At 53.2% G+C, this 7,901-nt stretch overlaps 1 pseudogene; it reads right to left on the reverse strand.

Moving 5' to 3' along the window:
* Positions 1–12: 12 nt before the first annotated feature.
* Positions 13–2,630, reverse strand: LOC102418868 (annotated as a pseudogene).
* Positions 2,631–7,901: the final 5,271 nt, after the last annotated feature.

A 7,901-nucleotide genomic window follows, 5' to 3' on the forward strand; every position in this document is an offset into this window, starting at 1 on the left:
GCCGCCCCACACCTGTCCTGCACCTCACTCTGCACAGAGAGGCTGAAGGAGACGCGCTGGGAGCCCAGCAGGTGCTGAGCCCAGCAGGTGAACTCCCCTCCGCCTCCAGCCCCACATGGGGCAGCTCCAGGAGCCCTGGTGCTGAGGGCTGGAGGGGCTCAGGGCTTGTTCCTCCAGCACCAGCTCAGGTGACACCACCCACTCCCAGGACTCAGTCTCTCCTCTTCCCACCTCCTCCCAGAACCCGCTGTCGGTTCTGTTCAGGCAGGAGATGCAGGACCTGTCCTAGCAATCTCCCCTGTCCCCTCTCAGCCCCACCTTGTCTCTGACCCACTCCTTTCTCCGTGGCCTCTGCCCCCAGCAGACCCTCACCTGGCAGCAGCAGGACAGAGGCGCTATGGGCCCCGTGCACATTCCAGGCCTCACAGCTGAGTCTGAGGTCAGAGCTGAGCCCTGCGCTGAGGCTCAGGGAGCTGTTGGTCCAGGGCCCCTCTGAGCTGGAGGTGACCACGTGGGACGCGTTGCCATGGTTCCCCTCCAGCAGCCCCGCCCCCAGCCGCCAGCGCAGGGAGGGGGCCGGATGGGCCCTGGAGGAGCAGCTGCAGTGCAGACCCTGGTCCTCCCAGGAGCAGGAGGGTCCCAGCAGCTGCGGGGGGTCTGTGGGGGGAGAGGGGAAGGGTCAGCGCTGCCTCTAATCTCCCCAGAACCCAGCTGTCCTGCCCCCTGGGGTCTCCCCACTCACAGCCCATGGAGAGGCTGAGAGAGACACTGTGGGGGCCCAGCGGGTGCCGAGCTTGGCAGGTGAACTCTCCTTCCTGTGCAGGCCCCACGCGAGGCAGCTCCAGGATCGCGGAGCTGGAGAGGGGGGTGGCGTTCAGGCCTGGGGACCCCCGGAACCAGCTCAGCTCGGCAGGGGGGTTGCTGTCAGCCTCACAGAACAGCTTCAAATCCTCGCCTTTCAGGATGGTAAGGGATGTGTTTTGCAGATTCTTAAAGGTTTCTGGGTTTTGAGAGAGAGAGAGACAGAGAGAGAGAGGAGTGTGGAACACAGATGCACCTGACAGGTGAGGCTGGTGCCATGGTCCTGGGGCCTTACCATCCTGAAAGGCGAGGATTTGAAGCAGATTCTTAAAGGTTTCTGGGTTTTGAGAGAGAGAGAGACAGAGAGAGAGAGGAGTGTGGAACACAGATGCAGGCACCCACCCACCAGAGGTGTGGGACTCGGGTGATGACTTTCATCCTTGCCCTTCCCATGTCTCATCCCATTCAAACTCCTGCTCCCCCCTCTGCCCCACCAGGGCCCCAGGGGCAGGTCCCAGCCCAGAGAGGAGGGGTTTTTTCCTACCTGTGTTGTTTCTGAAGGAGACACCTATGGTGAGGTTCCGAGGGGCATCTGGGATAGAAAGACAGGGCCCCACTTTACATGGAAGTCACCCCAGCCCCAAGGAGGGGCGATGGGAACTGGGAAGGGGGTAGAGCTGTCCTTCTGGCCCCTCCCCACCTACAAGCACATCCATGCCCGGGTGTTCTCCAGTTAGCTCAGCCTCCTGCACACACACACACACACACACACACACACACACACACACACAGAGGCCACTCCACTCTGCCCCATGACCCAGCTCCCCCTCCAACACTCACAGGAGACATTGAGCCGGATGGTTCTCTGTGTGGTCCACCGAGACCCTTCCCGTTTCACCTGACAGGTGAGGCTGGTGCCATGGTCCTGGGGCCTCGGGCTGAAGGTGAGCACCGAGGAGCGGAGGATCTGGGGGTTCAGCGAGTCCACAGCGGCTCCCGCCCAGGAGAAGGTGAGAGGTCGTCCCCCTTCGCAGGCCCCTGGCAGGCTGCAGGCCAGCTGTGTGGGGCGGCCAGCCTCCAGAGGCTCCCGTACATGGATGTGGGGTTTGTCTGTCAGGGCTGCGGGAGAGAAAGGCAGGTGCCGGGGCTTCATGGGTGGGGACTCAGAGCGGGACCCTGAAGAGGCCCTGCCTCGGGCTGAGCTCACCCAGGCCCTGTGTCTCTGCCCACCACCCAGGGCCCACGGCCTGGACAGGGAGTGTCCAGTGTCCTGTTCATGCTCTAAGTTGGGATTCCATGACCCTGGGTCCTCCTGGGCCCCTGCTGTACCTGTCACCTGCAAATGCAGCATCTTTTTTGGGTATTTACTATCTTGGCTCAGATATCCAGGATGTCCTCTGGACACTTGGAGGAAGTAATGTCCTGAGTCACTCCTCCTGGCGTCTCTGATTTGCAGGGAACAGTTGGTGGTCCTGAAGTCAGCAAGGAGGAAGCGGCCTTTGGTCTCTGTCTTCCCTGGTAAACGTGGGTTGTTCGAGGCCACAGGATGGTTTGTGTTGTCCCCGTTCCGGTACCAGTAGGTGTAGAATTTGGTAGAGAAAGACCGTGAACTCCCAGGATAGGAGAGGGAGCAGGGCAGGAGGACACACAGACCCTCCTGCACAGTCACCGATTGCTGCACTCGGAGCACATAGCTTCGCTGCTGCAGGGACCCTGGGAGAGGGGGACTGAGGCTCAGATGCAGCCCTCGCCCCTCCCCCACCAGCCTTGCCCCCCTCCCTCAGCCACTCACCCCCCCACAGCAGGGGCAGCAACAGCAGGGGCACCATGTCTGCCTCTGGCAGGGCAGAGCGGGTCCAGGTCCCTGTGTCAGGGAGCGAAGTGCCCAGCTTTGGGGTGGGGCCTAGGACACCCCAACAGGAAGCTCTGGGGGAGATATTGTGGCCAGGCTTGAAGGGGAATTTGGGCTCCCCAGGATGTGGGGGGGTGTGTAACTGAGAAACCTTCCTGTCTCCCCTCCCCCCACCCCATGACCCTGCAGGTAAATGTACTGAGGGCCTGAGAGGCTGTGTGGCGTGTCCAGATGTGAATCTGACAGTGACCCCCTTACAGAGGAGGTGTAAGTGGGGAGGGAGGTCGCCCAGGGGCCAGCACACTCAGAGCTGGTCCTGGGGACTCGGGGTGGGGTCAGGGGCGACCTGCCCTCCAGCAGGAACTGTTGAACATTCTGGAAAAGGATCATTTTAATATTTTTTTAGACCAAGTGGGAGCAAAAGAGAAAGGAATTTAGACCCAAGTCCAGTGGAGGGTGGAACCCAAGGGGCAAAGCTGAGTATTAAAGGCCTTGGCTCTGAGGGCTTCTTGGGGACCTGGACGCACCTGTGCTGGCTCGAGGGTCTGAGTGTCTGAGGGACAGCGAGGGCCCACAAGCCCCATCGGAAACGGATGCCCCATTTGGTGGGACCTCAGCACAGCAGCAACGCTGTCGCCTGAAAGTTCATGAGAATCCACCTTCCTGGCCCCTCATTGCTGGGTCCCCTTTCAGAGCCCCACCCAGGCTGATGGGAAGTGTTCTCTTTCTGCTCCATCTGTGTCCCAACCCAGGCATCACAAACCCTGACATTCCATTCCCGCTGCTGGAGCACATAGTGGGGCCTCTGTGTGCCTCGCTGCCCTTGACTGATGGAATCTCAAGGGAGGAACCAGTGAGCGAGGGTGGATGTCAAAGGCCTTCAGGATAACATCACAGTCAGCTAGGGATGCAGGAGGCTCCCCTGGCGGGATAGGGGGTGAGCTCAGCAAGCTCCACACCTAACGTAGCAGCACTGGTCGGTCGAGTCTGCTCTTCTCCCTCCTCCGGAAGCACAAGCAGGATGTGGGGGTGGGGGGGGTCTGATGGTTTGGTGGTCTGATGGTGTGAGGGAGCCTTCCTCCGTTGCCATGGTTCCCCGCCCCCAGCATCCAGCGCAAGAACAATAAGTAAAAGCTATGGAAATTCCAAAGAAAATAAAGCTGCCTTTCCCTATCAAGGATTGTGTCTATATAGGAAAATCCATACGTACATACAGACACATGTAGGGGCTTGAGAAAAGAGTCAGCAAGGTTTCTAGAGACAAAATCACATTGCAAAACTCAAATGCATCCGTATAGCACAGTGACCAACAAAAAACAGCATGGTATAAAGATGTCATGGTCACATCAAAACTTACGATGTTCCTGGAACATTCAGAGATGCACATCACAAAAATACACTATGCGCTACCTCAAAGGAGGAAATGATACATCTGTTTGGGAGGACTTTACAGGTGGAAATAGATAGCCCTGGCCGGATGGCTCTGTTGGTGGAAGCATCCTCCCTACAGCACATTGGTTGCAGGTTCAATTCCAGGTTGCAGTGGTTCTCAACCTTCTGGCCCTTTAAATACAGTTCCTCATGTTGTGACCCAACCATAAAATTATTTTCGTTGCTACTTCATAACTGTAATGTTGCTACTGTTATGAATCGTAATGTAAACATCTGATATGCAGGATGGTCTTAGGCGACCCCTGTGAAAGGGTCGTTCGACTGCCAAAGGGGCCTAGGGGGGCAGGCTCTGCAAAGAGGGGACCCCAGGACCTGTTTATTGACCCAGACACTCTGCTTTGAGTCGGTTTTTCAATTTCTGCAGAATTGCCAAACAGGCCCCTTAGACAGCCCTTCTCTCAAAGCAAGTCATCTATTCACCGCGTTTCCAATAGAGGGCCAGGAAGGATAGGGTGGGGAGGGCAGCCACTGGCCGGCTTCCAGGGACCCAGGAGCGCGTGGCACCGACACATGGAGTCACCCAAAGTCAGGAAGTGACTGGCGGGAGAGAGACAGACACCTTACTCGTTCTCTTCTGTAGGAGGCAGCACTGCCTCTGCGTCTCCTTGGCCTGAAAACCAGGTGCGTGTGTGTGTGTGTGTGTGTGTGTTTTGTTTGTTTGTTTGTTTTTAGAAAGAGAGGATGCATCAAGAAACCCTGATGGGAGAAATTTATTTTATTTTATTATTTTTAAATATATATATATACATATTTTATTGATGTTTTACAGAGAGGAAGGGAGAGGGATAGAGAGTTAGAAACATCAATGCGAGAGAAAACATCCATCAGCTGCCTCCTGCACACCTCCTACTGGGGATGTGCCTGCAACCAAGGTACATGCCCTTGACCGAAATTGAACCCGGGACTCTTCAGTCCACAGACCGACGCTCCATCCACTGAGCCAAACCAGTCAGGGCATGAAGTTCCCTTTTAGAAAGCTCTGGGTGGCCTAGATAACTGATCACTTGAGTGACCCTGCTTTTCCCTTCCTGAACTTTAATTCCTGCTCCTATGTGTGACGTTCACCAACAGAAAACCTGCAAAACCCTAGGCACCACCACCTCCACCCCAATAGAGGCTGGACACTGGGTCCTTTCTGTGTCTGTACCTGCCAAGTGGCCCTCGGCGTGTTGTGTGTCCTCCAGGACTTGTAAGTACAGTTGTCCCCCTTCTCCCCGGGAGCTATGTCCCAAGACGCCCAGTGGATGCTTTAAATCACAGATAGTACCAAACCTTATATATAGTATGGGTTTTCCCCTCATACACACGAAGGATAAATGTTGATGTGTAAGTTAGAGGTGGACAATAACAACTAATAATATAATAGAAGAATTATAACAAATATGCTGTATTGCAGGTTGTGGTCTCTTCCTCTCTCAAAATATCCCCTGGTACTGTACTCACCTCCTGCCTGCGCTGATGGGAGATGACACCCAGTGCCTCCATGATGGGCTGAAGGGCGGTGAATGACATAGGCATTGTGACGTAGCCTTAGGCTACTATAAGGGTGACTTCAACACAAGCACCACGACACCAGGACAGTTGATCTGATAACCTAGACAGCTTCTAAGTGACTAACAAGTGGGTAGTGTATACAGCGTGGAGACACTGGGCAAAGGCACAGTTCACCTCTCGCCAGGACAGACAGGCAGCACGAGAGTCATACAATTCAGAACATTTCAAAACTTACAAATTGTTTAACTGCAATTTGTTATTTAGTATTTTCAGTCCATGGTTGACCACAGGTAACAGGAACCATGGAAAGCACAACTAGGGGAAAACTAGGGGGAGAACCACTATAACAAACCTGTGTTTTCAACGTTCCCTTACAGTGTGGCTTAAAATCATAGTAAGAACCACCAGGGCTGGTCCAGCCACAACACTGGCTCTGGTGGCCACAGTCGTATGGGCCCAGGTGACTGTCCCAGTGAACAAAACAAGCACCAAACCCAGGTAAGTTATGCCCTAAACGTTAGAGAGTGGCCCCAAGGAAAGAAGTGGACATTTACATGGTGTGACTAGGAGGGCATTTTGTCCCCCAACACCCACTACACAAACCCCACTGTCAGTGTGGTAAGAAGTTGACTTGTGACTCTTGTTTAACACCAGGTTAAATCATTGTGCTCAAAACTTGTGCTGAAAAATAACAAAATCCTTTGGGGGTTAAAAAAAATAAAATAAAAAGGTGAATAAAAAAAATGAAATCCCTCATTTTAAAAGGATAGAATAACTGAATGGAAACATAAATGGGACCTTATTAGGATGGAATTTCGAATAAGCTTGGATGCAGAAGATTAGGTAGCATATCTAAGCCAAACATAACTCCCCACAGGCATTTGCCCATACGGATCATGTGAGCTTTGGTTTGTGGCCTCTGTGGCCTGGAAATGAGAGCCAAGACAGACCCTGTCTGAGGGGGGCAGTGTCAAAGGAGGCCACTCCCACGTTGAGGTTGAATCAGGGTAAGGGTGAGTCAAAGGAAACCGAAGACAAGGGGAAAATCTGGACAGCAGCCAGAGGAAAAGACAGATTACATTCAAAAGAAGAGCCGTGTCACTGAATTATCTGTAGCAATGAGGGAAAGCAGAAGAAAGCAAATACTGTCTTTAAGTATCACTTTATAATCTATACTTAGTAGGGAACATTTAAAAATGAGGAAGGAACACAGATCTTTAAAACAAAATGGGGAAATTCATTGCCTATAGAATAAAACTACAGTTTTTAAATTCATGGCAATGATAACACCTAAGTCCAAACTGGTTGTGGTGACAGACACTGGCTGCCAGAACCATCTCCCCAAACAATTACTATCTACCCATGTGGACATGGTACTTCACCTCCCCTCACCTCAGTTTCCCCATCTGGAAATGGGATAATGAGTGTCACTCATGCTGGGTGATTAGTAAGCCCTCAATATGGTCCAATCATTTGTAACATTACAGAAGGTCACATGCATGTCCTGGGTAACCCTGAAGGCAGTGTCAAGTCAAATCTGCTTCCTTCACTTTTTTTAATTCTTCACCGGGGGTTATGCCTTTTATTTTTTATTTTATTATTGTTGACTCTATTCCAGATGTGCCCCATACCCCCCTCTTTGCCTCCCTCCACCCTCCACCCATCCTCCTGGCCATCACCACATTATTTTCTGTGCCCTTGGGCTGGGCATATATGTACATATATATTCCTTGGTTGACCTCTTCACATCCTCTCTCCCCTCCCACCCTCATTTTGTTCCATTGGTCCATTCCTCTGGTCCTATTCTGTTCATCAGTTATTTTGTTCTTTCTTTTTTTTTCTTTTACTTTTTTGGTTTTGTTGTTGTTGTTGTTGTTTTCCAGCCCCCCCCCCCCCCCCCGTAGAATGAAACCTCCCCGCCCCACCTACAGCCGGAGGGTTCCCCGTACCAAGCGTTAATTGCCGAGAAAGGCCCTCTCGTTCGGGGAGCAGCAGGAGCTCTTTTTGTGAATCTTCGGCTTACAGTGTCGGAGGCGATCGTAGCTTGCTGCCCATGGGTCACACCGCGCCTCACGCGGGCCCCGCCCCCGGCCCAGAGTCCCTATTCGTCCTGCACAGAGCCCCATGCTGACCTAGACACCAAAGACCCTAAGAGTGGGTGGTACCGGGTGGAAGGGCGAAAATAGAGCGTTAGCCTCCACAGACATGTGGGGCTTGAAACCATTCAAGGAATTTATAGTAAGCTCCGCTAGACATGAGGGATCTATCCTAAGAGGTTTAGAAGAATCCACACCCTCGGTAG

This window comes from Myotis lucifugus, unplaced genomic scaffold, assembly GCF_000147115.1.
Source record: "Myotis lucifugus unplaced genomic scaffold, Myoluc2.0 scaffold_2310, whole genome shotgun sequence".
NCBI lineage: Eukaryota > Metazoa > Chordata > Mammalia > Chiroptera > Vespertilionidae > Myotis > Myotis lucifugus.